Source organism: Sus scrofa, chromosome 8 (assembly GCF_054392235.1).
Source record: "Sus scrofa isolate SSC_HxYL_T2T_F1_AM1 chromosome 8, Sscrofa_HxYL_maternal_Yorkshire_Landrace_v2.0, whole genome shotgun sequence".
In the NCBI taxonomy this organism is placed as follows: Eukaryota; Metazoa; Chordata; class Mammalia; order Artiodactyla; family Suidae; genus Sus; species Sus scrofa.
In genome coordinates, this window is record NC_139390.1 from 73,193,121 (window position 1) to 73,216,261 (window position 23,141).

Below are 23,141 nucleotides of genomic sequence, written 5' to 3' on the forward strand. Positions count from 1 at the left end.
TCTTTTCTCAAATTCTTTTACAGGTTTTACATCCTCTGAAAAACTTGCCTGGTAACATAAAGACAAAATTAGTTACACTTTCTTCTCCATTTCTGCATATTGAATATATTGATTTTTTTATATATTTCAATAGGTTGTCATTATCTGTTTATAATGTCTGTTTCCCCTGATTAGAATTTATATCCTTTGTCCTCAAATTGAAATATATATTTGACTTTGTAATTCCAAGGCCTTTACTGTATGAGGTTAATATATAATATATATCATTAGGTATATTAAAATGAAATGATGCTTCTCTAATATTCTAGATGGAATAATCAGGGATTCAGTTATTTTATCTTACCACTACAATTTTGATTATCAAGTTGGCACTTGGAGATATACTGGGAAATATCAGTAGATCACATTCCCAATCAACAAAGAATTTACATTATAATTCATTACTTAAAATACACACACATTCATGTACACATGTATATACACGCACATTCCTGCTTTCAGTGCATGCATTATATTAATCATCATCAAAATCTTCTAATTGAAGTTCTATAATCCCCATTTAGCAAGGTGAAAATTAACATAGAGAAAGCTTCAGTAACTTGTCCAGGTCACAGTTTCAGTAAGTGGCAGGACTGGGTTTGAACCACAAAGTCTAACTATAGGGCCAACACTCTCAATCACTATTCTATACTCCCTTCTAAATATAAACACAGAAGAGATAAACTTTAATAGAAGGTAACAGAAGTGCCAAATTACAGTAAGGTGCTTGGTGGATCTGTAGTTGCATGATTTGATTTTGACCATGAAGTTTGGGTAATTAGAGGTACAAAAATATTCAAGGTAGAAAAGACAGAGTATACTTTTTTGCTCAATATCACACACACTAAAGTGCTTCATAAATATATGGAAAAGACTACTAAACTAAAGAGGAAATAACTTAGAAAACCTGAATCACACTAATGATATCTTTAATACTTCTTTTCACATAATACTCATATTTTACCTGATTATCTAAAATTTCACTCAGCACAATTTCTAAAAGAAACTATTATGCATTTTTAACCTTGTTTCATGTATAAAAACTATACAATGAAATGTTTTAATTTAATTTATATACAAGTTTTTGTAACTTTGGGAATATCTGTGTTTCTGCCAATATCTGGTTATTATGGATAATATGTAGAAGATGAACATATCATATAAGTATATTTTAATATTTCCTGAATCCAGTTCAAATTTTGTGTGCGTTCAATACTCTAAATTCACATTATGATTCCTAAAAAACTGTAAAGTGTTTGTGGAAAAATTGCAGTCAAATTTAACTTACCTTTAAACTCCTCAGAGCTTTGAATGAATGTCCTCAAGTTAAAAATCAGAGCCAGAAAATCATTAAAAGGATGATACCCTTGAGTGGTGTACAACTTACTCTGTAAGAGAAATTGAGTTGGTGAAAGCTTAGGAAATGTTGAAAGAAAATGATTGTTTCCCTTAGGGCTCTTTTGTTTACTCCTTTGAAAATGTCCCTTGAAATTTATTTCCTCTGGAGAATAATGATAAGACCTGGGAAGTACTTTAGTGTTCTTCAGGCTGATGATAAAAGCCAATGGTAGACCACGTTAATGTGAACAAAAGTATTCACTCTCATGCCCATTAATGTGTTCAAATAATGAATTATTGTGCCTTAATCATGAAAATGAATATTAAACTAATAATAATTAATACATTATTCTCCTAGAAAGCTTTCTCTTAGGAAAGCTGTATTTGTGAGGTATTTCTAAGCACGGCCTTGGGAAGCTCAGGAGGCATTTAGTACAGCTCTTCCTAATGACCCTGAGCTACTTTCCTCATTTCTACCTACTTACAAAATATGGGAACTGGACCAAATGGTGATTCCAGTTTGTTTCACCTCTAACATCATACAGTTTTAAATAAAATCAATGTTCTCTGATTACCAAACCATATAAAGCCACAATGCTTGAAACAAGAAAGGTATAAGCAGTTTAAAAGAATATTCCTTTATTGTTGAAAAATTCCATTAGGACACTATTAATTAAATGCTTCATGTTTATAAAAATTCAAAGTTTATAATATAAAAGCTTTTTGTAAAAACTCAAAAGTAACACAAATACTATTTTGTATTTTTCATGTGAACTTTGGGTTTATCTCTGCAATAAATATTTCAATTACATGGCTTTTGGCCATTGCTTTTTGTTCTTTTTTTGTTTGTTGTCTACCTGGAAATGAGGCCATGTTCTTTTCCCACACGATGTGTCTTATAAACAATCTTAGTCTATATTACCGTTATCAAATTTAATTGGCCAAAACAACATGGAACAATATTATGGCACAGGTTATGAAAAAGATTAGTATTTATTGAACACTTACAGGAATTAAAATTTCTGTATCATTATGTTTTCACTTCAACACAATAAACAATTCTTTGAAAGTTCACATAATCATTATAAATTCTCAGAGTTAGTGCAACTTTCCCAACAGCAAAAAAGTTATAAATGGTGAAATCAGGCTTCAAATCCTGGTGAGGGCATTTAGTTTTTTTGCTAGAAAGGCCACTGTTAGAAAAAATTTAAATTTACCATCTAAGTGAATTTGGGCAAATGAAAACAATTTTGAGCATAGGATTCTTTATCTTAGCAGATAATATCCAATTCATAAAACCATTGTCACTGTGTCATTGTTATTGTCATAATCTCACAAATGAAACAATTTAACACGTGTAATGATGCAGTATGCTGTCTGGCATGTAAGAATTCCTCAATACCGGTTAAGGATTATCAGAATTATTATCACACTGTCCTTATTCATACCATCATAATCTCAAAGTTGGTGTTCTTTTTAATTTCAACACTGCCTCAAATCAGTGGAAAAATACTTCCTCTTTAATCTAAGGAACAATATCCCATCCTTCACTCAATTCCACACAAGAAGAGATAACGGGTTTAAGTTTTTATATTTTATCTCTGCTTAAGAATCAGTCTTCAGCAAGCCATTAACTCTATAGGAACTTGGCAACTTTAGTCTTTGACTGTAGATAATTGCACGTATTTGTCTCCTTCATCTGATGCAGATGTTCTAAGTTTAAATATACACTACCCTTCGATGGCCTCTGTAATCAACTGTGTATGGTCAGGAAGTACTGGGTGCCATTTGCTATTAGGCAACCTTTTTATTGTCAGGGCCTTTTAATTAACATAGGTATTCTACTGTGAAGAGTTAATTATACTCTTCTCTGTCTGGTATCCCTGGGGTCTAAGAAAATCCAGAAAACAGCTTTCCAGTACCATAGCAATGGAAGAGACTGGTGAGATCATCTCAGTTCCTGAAAACATAAACAACTCCACTTTATAATAGGCCCTGCATGTTCGTCAGTCTAAATGAAATACATGTGAGAAAAGATGACAAATAGAGATCTTCTTTTAAAGTATAACTGTGTATGTGTTTGTATATATTTTTTGGAGGTTTTCTGTTTGTTTTTATTTTATTTTGTCTTTCTTTCTTTAATGATTTGGTTTGCCTATCACCTGGTACTGTATGATTTTACCTAAAGTTTTAAGTAGAAGATTGAGAAACGGACAATATCTTGCAGAGTTGGATGTAAGACAGGTTGAGCTAAAGATTCCTATTACGTAAAATCAAAAATAGGCAATGGTGGATAGGTGGAGAAATAAACATAAAAGCAGTGTCTACAGTAGATTGGAACAAAGTTTTCAAAAGGATCTTTCAAATGTAGTTTTGAATAATTTATATAAATTTTCTTTGCCATGATAGCCTCATCTGTAGAAAGGGAATTATCTTATGTCCCATCATAGAGGATAGTTATGAGAATTAAATAAGTACAGTACTTAGAACAATTCTTGATGTGGAGAAAAATCTTTAATTATTTACCACACCAATACTATAATAATACTTTAGCCTTACAGCAATTTTTGAGATAGATCTTATTTATCCCTGTCTTACAGAAAAAGAAACAGGCTTGGATAAGTTATGAACATTTCCCAAAATCAAACAACAGTTAACAGTGAAGTAAAAAACCATAACTGCTTTTATAGATTTTGGAGGTTGTCATGTTTTTCTTTTTTTTTTTTTTTCAGTTGAGTAATTAGTTCTTTTTTTTTTCAACTTAATATAAAACATTTAAGTGTTTGAATTTGCCACTGATTACCACTTTGGCCAAGTCCCAGAGATTATAATATTTCCAATTTTTATTATGCAGTACATTATTTATGTTGGAGCATATGATGACTGCTGACCAAACAGATTATTTTAAAGAAAATATATTTAATTTATTTTTAATTTTCTAATCAATTGCATTTTGCAACAATATTTAATTAGACTCTTCATGTTAATTTGCAGGTGTAGAAAATACAAACCTCACAAATTCTGCATTTTAGGTTTGATTATAATTTTCTTGTGCCAGTAAATGATTATTTTGTTGCATGTTGTGTTATCTATTGGTAGTATAAGCATACATGAGTGTATTTATACACACACACACAAATGAACTCAAAATCAATATATATTTTTTTATTTTTACGGCACCTATGGCATACAGAAGTTCCCGGGCTAGGGGTTGAATCATAACCACAGCAGGAGCCCACACCACAGCCACGGCAACACCCAGATCCAAGCTGCATCTGCAACCTATGCTGCAGCAGGCAGCAACTCCAGATCCATAACCCACTGAGTGAGGCCAGGGATCAAACTCACATTCTCACGGAGACAATGTCAGGTCTTTAACCCACTGAGACACAACGGGAACTCCTCAATATATTTTTAAATCTTCAAAATCTTTTTACAGTTGATCAGTTAGATTAATATTGTATAAAGTGGCCTTTTCTGCCATATATTTCTATCAATTTTTCTCAGAAATTTTAACATGCACAGATGAGAGGAATTATGTCAGGAATGACTGAATCATGACCTGAGGACTTCCACGTTTGCTGCCCATGCTGAACTTTTGCTGAACAGTCTAAAATAAAACTGCTGAATAGCTATTAAGTTGCCAAAAGGAAAGAATAATGCTGAGAGTTGGACTCTTTTTAGACTAAAGAAAACATCTTTCCCTAATAACAGATGAGATGTATTCCATAACCCAGTTTTGTGTACAGAATAAATTTTCTCTCCAACCCAAATTCTTGGTAAACAACTTATATAAATCAGCATTAACTTCCCCCCTTCTTCCTAGAAAACCTTTACTAATTTTCCTCCTGTGGGACATTATTCTTGGTTCCTCTGCACTCTGTAGTCCTCAAATGGAATTCTAACACCATAAATAAACTGTCTTTTGCCACTTTATACTCCACGGTCCTTTCCATTGACACATAGTATACGTTTTCTTTCCACTTTGAAAGTGTACTATTTGAAGCATAAAATTTTGATTGTTTTGTGTTTACTATGGAATATAAATTTATCATAGATTCACATTTCTACCACTTAATTATTTTTGTTCTGAATTCTTATAAGACAATAGTATTAGTTTTTTGCTTTTTGTTTTTTGGGTCTATGTACATTACCTGTTTTTCAACTAATCCTTTAAAAAATTCACATATACATATATATACATATATACATATGCATATATGTAAATATATTTATCTGGTTTTTATTTTTAGACAATATAAGTGTACTTCTATTAACAGAGGTATTTTATTGTCCTCCTTTAAAATATGTTTCAGGAGTTCCCTTAGTGGATCAGTGATTAATGAACCTGACTAGGATTCATGAGGATGTGGGTTCCAACGCTGGCTTCACTCAGTGGGTTACAACTCAGACAAGGCTTGGACCTTGAGCTGCTGTGGCTGTGGAGTAGGCCAGTGGCTGTAGCTCCAATTTGACCCCTAGCCTGGGAACTTCCATATGCCACAGGCGCAGCCCTAAAAAAGGCAAAAATAAATAAGTAAATAAATAAATAAAATATGTTTATTTGCCCATTTACTCCTTCTATCAGTACTATAACTTGTAGAGCATGCGTTTCTTTTGAGGCTAGAATACGAAATTCAATGTTTTTGAGAATTAATGGTATTTATATAGGCTAAAAAAGCACTGATACTTTCTACTAACTTGAGAGGCTTAAAGTTAGGGATGGCCTTAAATCCACATTTTCAAGGTTAAAAGTGATGCATGTTGCACTGAATCAGACCCAAAGAAAATTAGCTAGGCAATGTCAGATCCCTTATTGCCAAAACTTTTCCCAAAGAATAAATTCCTTTTCTCTGGGAAGCATTAACGTTATCTTCTTCCGCTCTAAAATCTGTTCTCAGCATGTGGTGAGATGAGAGGAGATGAAAAGAGCACATTATGAAGCTTAATAGAGAAGGCCTTTGTTTCTTCAGAGAAGTAGATAACTGTCTACCTTAACCCACTTGGAGTATCTTAGACTGAACATTTTAGATTCTGCCTGGCTACCAGTCCCCTGCTGCCTGGCCACAGGTCCACAGGTCTAAGAAATATTCTGTAAATTATTAAAGGCTTTTGAAAGCTGCTTCCTCTCACTTTCAAGGCTCTTTCATGGTTATTTGTATCAAGTTTTAGAACACAAAAGGAAGTTGCTCTTAGATGCAGTGAACAAAGTTCTAAATTTGCTAACAATCCTGGGAGAATAAAGAATCAAATTAATGTTGAAAAACTCCCTCTAATTATGCTGGGCCATCACGAAATATTAAATGTCATGTGACCTAAAATGAACTGCTTTATTATTTTTTTCTGAAAATTTTTGCTTATGATTTCTATTTTTTAGATTATAGTTGATGAACTGCTTTTTAATCACATGAAAACCTCTTTTAAGATATCTGGAAATCTAGGGAGTTCCCACTGTGGCTCAGCGGAAACAATTCTGACTAGCATCCTTGAGGACACGGGTTCGATCCCTGGCCTTGTTCAGTGGGTTAAGGATCTGGCGTTGTCATGAGCTGTAGTATAGGTTGCAGAAGTGGCTCAGATCTGGCATTGCTGTGGCTGTGGTTGTAGGCCAGTTGCTGCATCTCCTATCTGACCCCTAGCCTGGGAACCTCCCCATCCTATACTGTGGATGCAGCCCTAAAAAAAAAAAAAAAAAGACAAAAAAGATATCTGGAAATCTAGATATCATATGACTTTATAAAACTTCACCCATATTATTCTCATTTTAAGTTGGAGAGTTAAAGTCCAGTATAGCTTTATAAACATTGATAGCAAACTAATCTATGTACCATTAAAAATAAAAATGCAATTTTGGAAGGTTTTCTGAACATTAGCTTATAAATTTCAAATATATCAATTTTCCTGTGGCTGAGGAAAATATTTAGATTAAAAAAATAGTAATTGTGAAACATTTATCCATTGAAAAAAACTTGTATTGACTGGTTACAGGCATTAGCCTAAATAGATGAATCTGACTTACTAAAATTTTATTTAATCTAAAATAATTGATTTTATAATGCACTGAATCTTTTTCACTTAATAAAATATAAGATTAAATATTCTCATTACTGCAATAAACAATGTTATCTTGTGATTCTTCCCTTATTAGAATTTTTTTTTTTTAACTGATGTGGGCTTCTTGGAGTATTTTTCTGGCAATAAACCCAAGGGAAAAGACTAAGGGATATAAGAGACCATATTGAAGTGTTTGTCATTAAAAGGACAATAGGAGGGAGGTATGTGAAAATAAAAAGTTCAACTCTCATTTCAAAACCCTTTAGGAAATAATGAATTTCCAGAAATTTGAAGAAAGCATCACTGTAGTAGTTCTCTACTTTAATAATAAAGAGGATCGGATATGTATTATTGTGAAAAATATGCCATATAGTCAAAATATTTTGAAAAAGAGAATAAAGCAATCATCAATGGAAAGTTCATTTATCTAGCATCTAAGCAATGGATGGTCTTGGGGAATTTTGAGAAGTATATGTAAACAGACTTGTGAGAACTATTATCTTTGCCTAGATCTGATTTTCACATTCCCACACAGATTTTTTTAGGAATTCAACCAGCAGCAGACTATGCAAGAATATTTCTATTGAATTAAATAAAAATATTGAGAAGGTAGAAGGCTAATAGACTTTAACATTTTTTGTAAGTTTATAAAGCTTAAAATAAGTAGAGCAGACTTCCTCAGCACAATTTTAAATGTGAAAAATAATCCTGTGAATGTATGGATAGGAATTCTAAAGAGTTTCCAATACTTCCCGTTTTGTAGCAAAATATACACATGAGAATTTTCATTTTCTAATTCACTATTTTTTTTAATTGTTGAATTTGGTTTTATACAAAATATGGGTACTTTGAAGACAGAGTTGATAAATTACTTTGGTGCCTGCCTTGAAAAACTGGAGGTCCAGATTTTGTTTCTACTGCAATTTATTACTAGACGTTTTCACTCTATTTGTTTCAGTCAACCGAGATAATCCATCCTATGCCTTAGAAAGGCAAAACTATGACGTCTACAGAACTGTATGAAGTCAATGACTAAACTGTGTATAGTCTGTTGTTTTAAGCATTAAAGGCTTAAGGGAAGAGTTTTGTCATCTCTTATGGTGCTAAATAAAATGAAACAAAGAGCCCATGGAAATCTACTAAGCTTGTAAATGAGCAGGGCCCTGTGGGGCTCCTGGGCACAAAAGCCTTTCTGTGTCCCCCATTTCTTATTCTTAGGGAAGAACAAGACCTCCATGACCTTCCCTGAAATCCGGGAGTCAGGTTGAGGCCATTGCTGATCAAGGAAGGGAGAGGATGCAGAGACAAGGGAGGAACACTCAAGCAACAATAGTACAGCCTTGGGGCAGGATCCTGGCTCCCCCTCAATGGATACATATATAGGCATCTTATACACCGAAGAGAAACGTTATATTTCTTATGCTTCTTTTAAAAATGAATACTTTAAAATTAAAATTGAGCAGCTTAGAGTCCCTCTTTGTCTTTCTTCCTGGCTTAACTGCACTCTAAACACAATCACCCGTAAGCTAAAGATCAGGCACCCTGAGCACAATTGCCTGTGTGTTAAAGATTATTAGCACCTGGTGTTTTTCAGGAACTTTCCTAGTTTATTCAAATCCCTGATCTATACGCCTTTTTTTGCAAATACTGTTATTCTAGGCAATAACCTAGAAGACCACTGTCATGATCATGCCAAGATCTCCTGACTCTAGCTTTGATGACTAAGATCCCCCCCAAAATAGAAGAATGAATGTTTGTCTCAATCCTGACTCCTATCTGAAAATCTTTCTCCTTTTCACTATAGAACTCCTCACAATTCTTTCCAATGGGGGGGGGGGGGGCACAGTCTTTAAGGTGTTAGCCTGGCAAAGCAATAAAGCCAACCTTTTCCTCCTCTACCCAAAACTCTGTCTCTGTGTTTCAATTCTGCACCTGCAGACAGTGGCCAAATTGCAGCAACAAATTTAGCAACCGGAATTAACTGATCTCAAGTAAGTGTGCATAGTAAAATGAAGGTCCTTTGCTTTTGCTTTGACTCTTGCTTCTGATTTCAACAAGAGCAAAATACAGATGCTCTTTCATGGCTTGAGTGCTTCTGTTAGAAAACCCCACTTAAATGTGATTGATCCTTACCTCTAGTACTGCTTGGGTAAGCTCGACAGGCAAGAGCCTGCTCCCTGGGTAAGAGCAAAGGGAAAAGGAAATGCAGCCAAGAAAATTTGGAGTATATTCTGCATATTATATATAATACCTGTTTCATCTAGAATAAGGTCTATATATCACCTTTCTTAGCTACCTGATAACAGTGGAGACTGTGATTAAAAAAAAAAAAAAAAGACATCTCAATTGTTTCAAAACAGGAAAAAAAAAAAAAACTGGCTTGAGACTTGTCATTTTCCATATGACCAAAATATTTTCTATGACTTGTTTCCTTTCTGTCTCTAGGTAATGAAATCATGATGCTGACAAAGAGCAAAGATTTTTAAACCTGTGAGTTTATCAATCTGTACAATAGTGGAAGTTGAAATTGAAACCTCTCATTTAACAACATATGAAGATGTGCATATTTTATATTATCATCTTCTGTGAACACGCTAAACAGCTGTTTTCTTTGAATCCCATGGGAAAATCTAGATTAAGCTTTTTTTTTTTTTTTTTTTTTTTCCTGTAGTGAGCTTTAGGGAAGAAAACAAGAAACAACCTGAATGTCAAGCTGCTACAGATTTACAGAAAGCAAAACAATTTGAGGCAATGAGATACTTTTACAGATTAGTCTGAAGACCAAAGGAAGAGCATTTGGGTTTGTCTCGCCACACATCTTGTAACCAGAAAATCATTCTCAGGTTCTCAGCATGCCTTCATTTCTGCCCCATTTCTCCCCTTGTAGGAGATTGGAGATTTATAGTCCAGAAAAAAATTGCAGTGTAGGGATTCAGGCCTAAGTTCAGTACATATAGCCAAAAAAAAATAATGTCATAATGAAAACAAAGAAATCATGGTAGTGTTAATGAATCTGAAGGAAAACTGATATTTAGTTTGTCCTTTATTTTCCTTCCCATTTAGAAAAAAACTGACTCTAAGTGAAAATTACTCTTTGTTGCTTAACAAAAATATCTCCACTTCTTATAATGTATTTTTTGCAGACGACATATATCTTATATTTTGTGTGTATTGGAATCTCTTTCTTACTATTTTAGTAGCTTTCCTGATTACATATGGATTATAATTTATTAACATTTAAAACCTTTAGTCTCTAGTGCAAACCAAGAACTGTTTGTTATATCAGCATTTTTTTGATTGGTAAACTTAATGGAAAAATTCAAAAACATTAAAATCATATATTGATATAAATTTTCATAGCATAATTTACTTCTTTAATGTGGCATAAGACATCTGTTTAACAAACCCCAATTTTTTTTTGATTGAAGTGTAGTTTATTTATAATGTCTTAGTTTCGTTTGTACAGCAAAGTGATTCAATTATATTTTTTCAGATTATTTTCCATTATAGGTTTTACAAGACACTGAATATAGTTCCTTGTGCTAACAGTAAATACTGTTGTTTATCTATTTTATGTACAGTAGTCTGTATCTTGTCAATCTCATACTAACACCACACTCTTTCCTGGGTGGGACTCGAACCCAGTCAAAATTCAGATTGGGATTTAAACCCAAGAAACCTGATTTAGGAAAGGGCTTGAACTGGGCTTGAATCCACCGTCTTTTAATTGAAACCACTCACCCGGTGTCAGGACTTACTGAAGCTCTGGTTCTTTAAGCTCACATTCTTTGGTCTCTGCTCAAGAAAGAATTCAGTGCAGGAAAAGAGTGAGTTTATTAGCATAAGACAGTTATGAAAAATACAAGCAGACAGGTGAGAAGGTTCAGCCTCAGGACCAAGAGGACTTTTTATCTTTATAAACAAAAGAAAAGTGAAGGGGGAAGAAGATGACCTCCTCATTCTTGGGCAGATGTTAAGACTTAAATCATTAGCTCATCTTTTAAACCTTTATGGTTTAACTGGAACTGTCATGGCGCTATTTAAAACATCTGTATATTAGCAGAAATGTGGTAAATATACTGAAATACGGTCATTCATCTCAGGTTTTGGTATAATGTCCCCTTTCTCCTGTATTCCTGTCTTGACTACATGCAGAAATACTCCTGTCAGGGACTATTACCTTCCTGACTTCATATAACAAAATTTGCATCCCATATCTATTGCCTTGTGTTTTAACTGTCAGGATTTGTCTAGATGCAACTATCAGGACTTTTCTGGATTGTTTTAATTATCAGGATTTTATCTGTGTGTCTGATGCTCTGATGCAATGATCTTCTTCAAAGTAGTGTAGATTTTTCCTAGGTTAGTGGATTCTTTTCCTGAGTGGTCATTAGCTTGCAACAGTCCCCAATCTCCCTTAAAATTCCCTTTCTGTCCTTAAACCCTTCATGGGATTTCTAAACTATTTAATTATCCTACTCTATCTTTATCAATACCATTAGTTTATAGCCCCTCCCATTCCATTTCCCATTTGGTAACATAAGTTTGTTTTCTATGTTGGTGCATCTATTTCTGTTTTGTATAGATTCATTTGTTTAATTTTTCAGGTCCCATATAAAAGTGATATCGTATATTATTTGTCTTTATCTGACTTATTTCACTAAGTGTAATATTCTCTAGGTCCACTCATGTTACTGCACATGACAATAGTTCATTCTTTTTTGTAGCTGAGTAATATTCCATTGTATATATATGACAAATCTTCTAAACCTAATCCTCTGCCACTGGGCACTTAGATTGTTTCCATGTCTTGGCTATTATAAACAGTGTCACTATGAACACTGGGGTGCATGTATCTTTTTGAATTAGAGTTTTTGCCCTTTATGTGTATATGTTCAGGAATCGGATTGCTGGATCATATGGTAGCTCTATTTTCAGTTTTTTAAGGAACCTCCATAGTGTTCTGCATATTGCCTGCAAGAGTTTACATTCCCACCAGCCATAGCAGAACAAACCCATTGAACATATGGATCACTAGTAGTTAAACTGAATTTGTAATAAAAAAATATATAAATATTTACCCAACAAAACAACAGAGCCCTCCAAATATATGAAACACCCTCCTGCAGTGTCCTTCTCAAGTTTAGAAAGACCTTTCTAGTTAATTTGATTGAATTATGCAGCTCACTTAATTCCACCTCATGGGAAAGAGTCTGGGAATTAATCAACGTGGCTTCACCCTCCTACTTCCTCTGGCCAAATAGACACTGGAGGGCCCAGAGTGCTGCTGCTGCTGCAATCCAATGGCAATATAGCCTCCCAGGACACAGAACAGGACAGAAAAATGTCAAGACTGAGTCTGGAGGGGTTAAATAAAGACATGCAGCAAAGAAAACTTGTCCCATTTTTCAGAGAGAAAACCTTAATTATTATTTTCCTAAAAAGCATTGTCAACTTTATTGGTAAAACAATATTCTGCATATTTTTCTGTAGTGATACATCTTATAAATAAATATTCTCTCTAGGAATAAATTTTACAAATTTGCAGAACCTGTATGTGTGTGTGTGTGTGTGTGTGTGTGTGTGTGTGTGTGTGTGTGTGTGTGTGTTTGTCTGAACACAAATCAACTGAAATAAATGGAAAGACATATTTAATGTAAAGATGAATTACAGCATAAGACTATAAGTTTTTGAAAAAGGGTCATATCCATGAATTTTACCAATACTACCCTGGACTTGATAAGACTGAATTTAAGGACAAGATTATCTCAAAGCATAGATCTTTAGTTTCTCATAACTATACTAATTTTGACATCATGTCTTCTGGATGATTTTTTGTTTTTGTTTTTTAAGACAGGAGAAATTCCCACAAAGATGATTATCTCATGGCAGGTTAACTAACATGACCTTAGCCCAGCTAGTACCTGCCTTGTTTAATTTCTCTCTCTTTTAAAATTGAAGTATAATTGACTTTCAATAGTATATTAGTTTTAGGTATACAACATAATGATTCAATATGTTTATAGTTTATACTCCATTTAAAGCAATTACCAAACAATGGCTATATTTCCCAGTATAGTACAATGCGACATAGAGAACACGCTAGTGGTTACCAATGGGGCTAAAGGAGGGGGAGAAGGGGAAGATAGAGGTATGGAGTTAAGAGATAGGAGTTCCCGTCAGTGACTCAATGGGCAACGAACCCAACTAGGAACCACTAGGTTGTGGGTTTGATTCCTGGCCTCGCTCAGTGGATTAAGGATCAAACGTTGCTATGGCTATGGTATGGCTGGCAGCCACGGCTCTGATTGGACCCCTAGCCTGGGAACATCCATATGCCACCAGTGTGGCCCTAAAAAGAAAAAAAAAAAAAAAAAAGAGAGAGAGAGAGATACAAACTTCTAGGGATTCCCTTCGTGCGTGACTCAGCGGTTACTGAACACTACTAGTATCCATGAAGAGCTCAATCCCTGGCCTCACTCAGTGGGTTAAGGATCCAGCGTTGCCATGAGCTGTGGTGTGGTTGCAGAGGAGGCTTGGATCCTTTGGTGCTGTGGCTACATTTGACCCCTAGCCTGGGAACTTCCAAATACTGCAGTTGCAGTCATAAAAAGCAAAAGCAAAAGCAAAAAAAAAAAAAAAAAAGATACAAACTTCTATCGATAAAACAGGTAAGCAACAAGGATTATCTTTAAAGTGTGGATAAATTTGTTGTTTTCACCATGGCCCAAGAGTAGCAAATGATTCTGAAACTTGGGCTGAATATTGGGAGACTCAGAGGCCTTAATGTGAATACTATGTGATAAATCTGGCATTTCCTTAATAAGAAAATGAATAACCCAGCTTTAGGGATGACAGGGGGTTAAGAATGAAACCGGAGGGTACTTGAACACTTGATAATGCAATTCTTCCTGTCGAATATCAAATAGATTCTAACAGTTCTAATTATGAAGGCTGTGCAAAGGTAAGAGAAGATCATGGAAGATGATATTAATCTTGGCAAATTACCTGTGAAAATGGAGATGTGTGATACAGAATGAGATACATTTCTGCCCAGTTACTTTGGACTTGGCCGTGATATCTTTGGCCAATTAAATGTGCACAAAAGTGAGAACACAGCAATTTTCCTTTAAGAGACAATGCATTTTATAATGACTCCCTTGTTTTTGTTTGTCTAGAGAATAAACTGTACCCCAAAGGGACTGCTTCTTCTGTTTGGGTCCCTGAGTGAAAAATCTGTATCAGAGTTTCAACCTGTCTAAAGCCTGGAACTGTGTGGAAGTCTAGAAGGAACAGGAACAAGGACTAGCCCTCTGTTATTTATTGCAGGCAATGAGAGATTTCAGATTTTTCTGTTTCTTAGTAAAGCTGGCTAACATAATTGCTTCTCACAGACCTTCTCAAAAATCATTGCTAAGTTGGAGACAGGTTTCATATTTTTTTCCTCTGAGTAGTTGTTCTAAAATACAAACCATAAATCTTTCCCCTTATGGAAAACACTGGTCTGGATACTTAACAATTTGGAAAAAGTACCTGATAATTCAACTAAAATTAGTGTTCAATGCTTTCAAGAGTTGATATAAATGAAAAAATACCACTTTCATTGGTACCACTTTCATAGTAAAGAATTTTTTTTTCCATGTCATATGGAGGTTCCCAGGCTAGCGGTCTAATCGGAGCTGTAGCCACCAGCCTATGCCACAGCCACAGCAACGCCAGATCCGAGCCACGTCTGCGACCTACACCACAGCTCACAGCAAAGCCGGATCCTTAACCCACTGAGCAAGGCCAGGGATCAAACCCACAACTTCATGGTTCCTAGTTGGATTCATTAACCACTGAGCCACAGTGGGAACTCCAGGAATTTGTTTTTTAAACTCTTGCTGGTAACAGAGACATACATATGTGCCTAGGCAGACATTCATTCTTTCATGCATTCATCTAATATTCATGTACACATACTGTATACAAGTCTCTGTTCTATGGGCTTTGTATTGATCAATGAATAGAACACAGTCCCTGCTTTCACAGACTTTAATTCTGTTTTGATTGGAGAGAGACAAAATAAATGTTACTTTTGATTATTGATCAAACTGGAGTCTGATAGGTTTGAGCTGCCATTTCTCTCCTTGTAACTGATTATTATTCTCTGAGCTACCATTTCTCTCTTTGTAACTGATTATTACTCTCTGGAGAGGTACATTTACTATCTGCAATATCCAGTTCTTCTTTGGATTTGTTATATGTTGTAATGTAACAAATTACGTACACTAAAGTGTAGGGTCTTAAAGCAATAGACGTTTATTGTCTTAAACAGTTTATAAGGAATGATTTAGCAAGGTCCTTCTGGCTCAAGGTATCTCCCATGGTTATAGCCAAATTGTTGGTTGGGGCGCCAGTCATCTGAAGGCTTGATTAAGACTGGAAAATTCAATTCCAAGATCTTTAATTTTCATGGCTATTGCCAGGAAGCCTCAGTTCCTTTCCAGTTATTAACAGATAACCTCATTTTGTTTTTGTGTGTCTACAAGTTTGCTGAGTATACTTATGATGAGGCAGTTTTATTTCCTGCTTCGCCATCTATGTGTCATTTGTATATGTGTATATGTATGTATGCATTTTTGACTTATTGAAGTAGGCAGAACTACCACTAGATTTAATAAGAATGATGAGAACAGATATTCTTGCCGTGTTTATGATTCTAAAATAAAAAGATTCAGTCTTTTCACACTTATGTAGCTATAAACTTTCTACAGACAATGTGTGTCGAGTTGACATCGTTTCCCTCTATTCTCAAATTGCTGAGAGTTTTTAGTCAATGAGCTTTATCAATTACATTTCCTACATCAATTGATATGATTATATGATCATTCTTCTTTAGCTTATGAATATGGTGATCTTGGTTATAGCTTGATTTTCAAATGTTGAAACAGCCTTACATATCTGCAATAAATTTTGATTGGCCATACTGTGTGTTCTTTTTTAAGTAACTTGTTCGTTAATTCTAAGTTTTCAAATTTATATTCTTAAAATTGTTTATTTCTTCTTATCCTTTTATTGGCTATATAATCTATGGTAAATTCATTTGTTTTCATTCTTGATATAGGTGATTTACATCTTGTAGCTATTCATTCCCGTCCCTCCTGCTAGAGAATTGTCAATTTTATTGATTGTTTTTGAGAACTAGGTTTTTGGGGTTTTTTTTGTTTTTTTGTTTTTTTATTTTTTGTCTTTTGTCTTTTTAGGGCCACACTCAAGGCATATAGAGGTTCCCAGGCTAGGGGTCGAATTGGAGCTGTAGCTGCCAGCCTACACCACAGCCACAGCAATGCAGGACCTGAGCCACATCTGCGACCTACACCACAGATCATGGCAATGCCAGATCCTTAACCCACTGAGTGAGGCCAAGGATCAAACCTGCAACCTCATGGTTCCTAGTCGGATTCATTTCCATTGTGCCACAACGGGAACTCTGAGAACTAGTTTTTAGTTTCATTAATTTTCTCTATTGTTTTCCTGTATTCAATTTCACTTATTTATTATTTAAATTTTTAATCATTTCTTTTCTTCTGCCTCCTTTGGGCTTATTTTACTTTAGTGTACTAATGAAAAATTTATGAAATCCTGTTCCAAAATCCAGAAGAAACAGAAATCTGGAGAATCGAAACCTACTAATGCCTTAAGGACTTTTTATGATTTCTTGAAAAATGCCTGAGAAGCCAAGCCCAGCTTTTGAAAGCTTTGTGGGTTTAGGAAGATAAAAGTGGGTTACAGATCCCAGAAAAAGATAGAGGTGAGGCCTTGCCTAAGCCCTGTGGTTTTAGTTGAATCCTGGAGACCATATAAGTTCAAATTTGTCTTTCTTTCCTTTTCTTTCCCTGGGTGGTGGCAGCATTACTAAGGGCTAAGGTTTAAAGAGTTACTGGGGTCTTGTGGGCAGCAGCATGCCTGGGGGAGAAGAAAGTAGCAGTGACTCCAGGGGTCAATGATGTGGCAGGGCAGAGCAGGTAGCAGCATGATCGTGAGATTGGCTACATATGGGGGGGGGGATTAAGCAAACAAGTACATTAAGGATAATGGGAGCTAATTTTGGTATTTGGAAAATGAAAAGGTTAGATAATATTATTGAAGTTATAGGTATAGATGTAAACTTCTATTTTTATTATTTTTTTTAATTTTTTTTTTTTTTTTTTTTTTTGTCTTTTTGCTATTTCTTTGGGCCGCTCCCTCGGCATATGGAGTTTCCCAGGCTAGGGGTCGAATCAGAGCTGTAGCCCCTGGCCTACGCCAGAGCAACAGCAACGGGGATCCGAGCCGCATCTGCAACCTACACCACAGCTCACGGCAACGCCGGATCCTTAACCCACTGAGCAAGGGCAGGGACCGAACCTGCAACCTCATGGTTCCTAGTCGGATTCGTCAACCACGACGGGAACTCCCAAACTTCTATTTTTATAGTTTATATACTTAGACTTAAATTACATATATATCTATCGAGATTTATATATACGTATATGTACACACACACACACAGAAGGAGAGGAGATAGAAAGAGATTGAGAAGCAAAATTATGAGATAGCTGTGCATACACTAAGATAACCCAGAAGCAATGAAGACTGGTAACAATGAGCACACAAAATACTCAGATCTTGATTTCTAAATGGTATCTTCCACTTAAAGAACTCAAATTTCATGGAGGAAAAAAATAGCTTGTTCCAAGGCTGAGGCAAGGAAAATACATGATAAGTCAGAAAATAAGCAGTTCTCAAAAGATGATAGAGGAGTGTCAGATGGATGTAGAACCAGTTTGAAGGGATGCCCACTAGCCAGATCTGGGATAATTTGAGTATAGAAATAAATTATGATAGGATATGTTATAGCTTTTGAACTAAATAGGAAGTTATGATTTCTTACTGATATGAACGAATAAATGAGAGGAAAGAAAAGTTTCTTATAATACCATTCAATAAATTAAGAATGATAGAAATAGAGACCATTGATAGAATTTGCAAACATTGTAGTGGTGGAAGATTTTGGCTAAAGGATCAATAGGTGCTAAATGCAAGGTGCTAAGGAAGTAAATTACAGTCTCAGATTATCTCCCCACAAAATATTCATTAACTACAAAGATAGAAAAGGTGACATTAGAGAAACAAGCAGATAGACAGATATCAAGTTAACAAAATAATCAAGTTTGGGAGTTCCTGTCATGGCTTAGTGGTTAACGAACCCAACCAGTATCCATGAAAACACAAGTTCAATCCCTGGCCTTTCTCAGTGGGTTAAGGCGCTGGCTTTGCTGTGAGCTGTGGTATAGGTTACAGATGCGGCTCAGATCCTACATTGTGGTGTAGACTGGCAGCTACAGCTCTGATTCAACCCCTATCCTGGGAACCTCCAGAAAAAAATGGCACTCTTTCTGTGCATCACATTGGAAGTCATGCAATACTAGCCTGTTCCACAGTGATGGTGTCAAACTAGACATTTTTTTTCTTTTTAGGGCAATGCTTGCAGCATATGGAGGTTCCCAGGATAGGGGTTGAATCAGAGCTGTAGCTGCCAGTCTACACCACAATGTAGGATCTGAGCCGCATCTGTAACCTATACCACAGCTCACAGCAAAGCCAGCGCCTTAACCCACTGAGAAAGGCCAGGGATTGAACTTGTGTCACTAGTATTGCATGCCTTCCAATGTGATGCACAGAAAGAGTGCCATTTTTTTCTGTGTCTTGAGTTTTGAGATGGGCAAGTTTGGGGGGATATTTTACAAAATTAAAAGCTTATTCTCTAAAGCTGTAAAGGTCATGAAACACAGAAAATACCCAGCAACTACTGAGACAGAAGGAAACCTAAGAGATACAACAATAAAATTTTGGAACATGTAATCTCAGATTGGATCAAGGACCAAAAGGAAAAAACAAAAGCCAATGATGGGACAGCTGAGATGGATGTGAATGGATTGGATAAGTAGTATTGCATCAGTATTGACTTCCTGATTTGGAGAGTTTTGATAATACAAGGTGCCCATACTTAGGGGACAGAGACACTGGCGTATTTACAGGTGATTATGTCTACAGCTTGATTGCAGATGGCTCAGAAAAACAATAATGATAATAAACGAGTGTGAATGTGTGCATATATGTCTATTCATATGTGTTATGTCTGTGTGTATGAGTATGTATATACACTTATTGGGAGAAAGATCAGGGAGATGAAGAGCTCTTTTCAAGGTATATCAGGGGTATTTACTATCAATATGCCCTATCCCTGAAGATTCACCTAGCTCAGTTAGCTGAGGTAGCGTTTGCGAGGCTCTGTACTGTAGAGCTATTCTTTCCTCCCCACCCCTTCCCTCATCCTTTTAATGTTCTTCAGAAGGAAGTCATTTTGCGAAGACCACACTTAAGGGATGGAATGAGGTATTACACATAGTCAGTTGGAATTCGACTTTATGGAATATTTATAAGTTCTCTCATGCTCAGTTATTTATTCAATAATGTATATCAGTTTATAGCATTCATATCAATATTTATTATGTACAGATATTTATTTTATATGGTAGGTTATAATCCAGTCCTATTGTATTATTTTGTTGCCCAAATTGGATTCTCAGGTATTTTAATCATATAAAGGACCTATAGGGAGTTCCCGTCCTGGCACAGTGGAAATGAATCCAACTAGGAACCATGAGGTTTCGGGTTCGATCCCTTGCCTTGCTCAGTGGGTTAAGGATCTGGCATTGCCATGAGCTGTGGTGCAGGTCACAAATGCAGCTCGGATCTGGCATTGCTGTGGCTGTAGCATAGGCCAGTGGCTACAACTCCAATTAGACCCATAGCCTGGTGTTGGAAATTAAGATAACTCTGGCTCGGGTCATCAGTGTCGGAAAGTGAGACGTGTGGACAAGGAGAAATTTCGACAAGGCTCTTTACTTCTGCAGAAGGGCACCAGGACTCCAAAACGCTCACATGCTGAACAAAGGACCCTCCCCTATTTATCCCTAACGCTGGTGATTTACCTGTCCCCTTCCCATTGGTCAGGTCAGGGTGCACATTCTTCCCGGTTGGGTAATTGAAACAAATTATTGCTGGGAAAAGAGGGAAAGAGGAAGGGGGTAGCAGGGGGCATTTCAGCCAAAACTGGAGCAAAATGGAGTAACCAAGATTTCCTTTGATAGAAAAGACATTATGTTACTCTCCACACTGGGCACCTCCATATGCCACAGGTGTGGCCCTAAAAAGACAAAAAGACAAAAAAAGAAAAAAAGGAACTATATGGCATTGTTCAAACTATGTACAATTACAATAAATAAATGCTTACTGATCACATTCTAGTCTTTTCATGGTATTAATCAGTCAGTCAACAAGCACTAAATGCTTCAAGGTAGCTAGCAGTTGGCCTTCAGGTATTGTTCTAGAGACTTAATTATTTGGAAATCTACAAGACTAAGTTACCCAGAAATCTCTAGCTTTCTAGGAAGCACAGAACCTAAGCAGCAGCTACCCCTGTGTGTATCCCAACACATCACGCTGTCCAAGGTTCTTGTCTGCAGCCCACAAAGCTTTAAGCACAGCTCAGTCAAGATGCCAAAGAAACTCAGAGGGTTTGAAGTTTCTATTTAAATTTTAAGCTAGATCTCAGCTCCCTTCTTTCTCCAGTGAGGTTATGTGCCAAGACCAGCTCAGCAGGTGAGGGCTGAAGATCGGGTGCTGTGAAACTTAGGAAGAAGTTAACATAAAACAAGACACAGAGAGACATTTATCTTAATTAAAGGTGGGAACCGGGGGATTCAAGGTGTGGTCTCAAGAAACCACACTGCTTTTATTGTGCTGGTTATAGCTGGTTAAGCTTTTATTCTGACCATTAGGCATTTAACAATAATTAGCATTTGAGGAACCCTGGAGTCAGCTGTCTATGCATACCATCTAGAAAATCATCATTGTGCTTCCTATCTGGGGCAACCCAGCATTCCTAGGTTTGCACCTCTTTCTCCTTGCTGATGCATATTCTGCTAATGTCTGCCCATAAACCACCTGGGGCCATGAGGTTCATCTTTCTCTTATTTTAACAGAACATATCAAGCTGTGCAAACGGCATGCCTGTCTGCACAGATCCAGCATGCCTAGATCAATGCATTATGTCCTCATTCATCTGACCACATGAATAACTTATGTCTTTGGGTCTGTGTTCTTAAGCTTAAGTTATTTACCAGCACTGAGACTGTTTTTCAAGCTGGAAAATGGGGTAAAGTAAAGCAGGGCAAGATGGAGTTTTTGGCATAGAAAATAGAAGCAAAGAGGCTAAGAAAAGATTGTAGAAACATGTCTTCCAACAGTTATGGAAATTTTTGGACAACTTCTGGAGAAATTTGCTTGGTTTAAATTTCAATCAGGTCAACTTGGAATATGTTGGTTCACTAAAATCTCAAGTCAGAAAAATACATGGGCTTATTCCTGTTGAGTTATTTGTAGGCAACATCAACTATGAGTTTTAGAAAACAAATTTTTTTTTTTTTTTGTCTTTTTGCCTTTTCTAGGGCTGCACCCACAGCATATGGAGGTTCCCAGGCTAGGGGTCGAATTGGAGCTGTTGCCACCAGCCTACGCCAGAGCCACAGTAAAGCTTGATCTGAGCCGTGTGTGTGACCTACACCACAGCTCATAGCAACGCCAGATCCTTAACCCACTGAGCAAGGCCAGGGATTGAACCCGAAACCTTATGGTTCCTGGTCAGATTTGTTAACAACTAAGCCACAACAAGAACTACACTTTTTGGGGGGGGGGCACAAAAATTTTTAAGTATTATATACTATAACATTAAATTTAAAAATCATGACAAAAGGAGTTTCCTTCCTGGCTCAGATGTTAACAAATCCAACTAGGAACCATGAGGTTGCGGGTTCGATCCCTGGCCTTACTCAGTGGGTTGAGGATCTGGCATTGCTGTGAGCTGTGGTGTAGATTGCAGACGAGGCTCAGATCCTGCATTGCTATGGCTGTGGTGTAGGCTGGGGCTACAGCTCTGATTAGAACCCTAGCCTGGGAACTTCCATATGTCACTGGCATGGCCCAAGAAATGGCAAAATGACCAAAAAAAAAAAAAAAAAAAAAAAAAATTTCATGACAAAATGGGTATTTAAAGATAAATAACAATCGTTCCCTCCAGAGAATGAGAGTCTAGTTACCAATCCAAATCCAACAAAATCTTAATAATTTTCAGGACTCTTTGATTTTTGTAAAATGCATTGCAATGTTAGCAATGATTCTGAAAGATCATAATTATTGTGCAGTGGCTGAAAAATCCCTAGACTCTTCTCCAAAAATAAGAATACATAAATTTCTCCCTAGATTTGACCTTTGAATTTAGGAATTAAGGAGGCCATAGTCTACTAAAGACCCATATTGAATTTTTCATAATCTTGTATGTCTTCTGATTTAGAGAAAGGAAGTATTGACTGTTAGAATAAACATAATAAAGAGGAGTTTCCCTTGTGGCGCAGTGGAAATGAATCAGTCTAGTAACAATGAGGTTGCGGGTTCTATTCCTGGCCTTGGTCAGTGGGTTAAGAATCCAACATTGCTGTGAGCTGTGGTGTAGGTTGCAGATGTGGCTCACATCTGGCCTTGCTGTGGCTGTGGCTGTGGCCAGTGGCTGTAGCTTCAATTCAACCCCTAGCCTGGGAAACTTCATATGCCACAAGTGTGGCCCT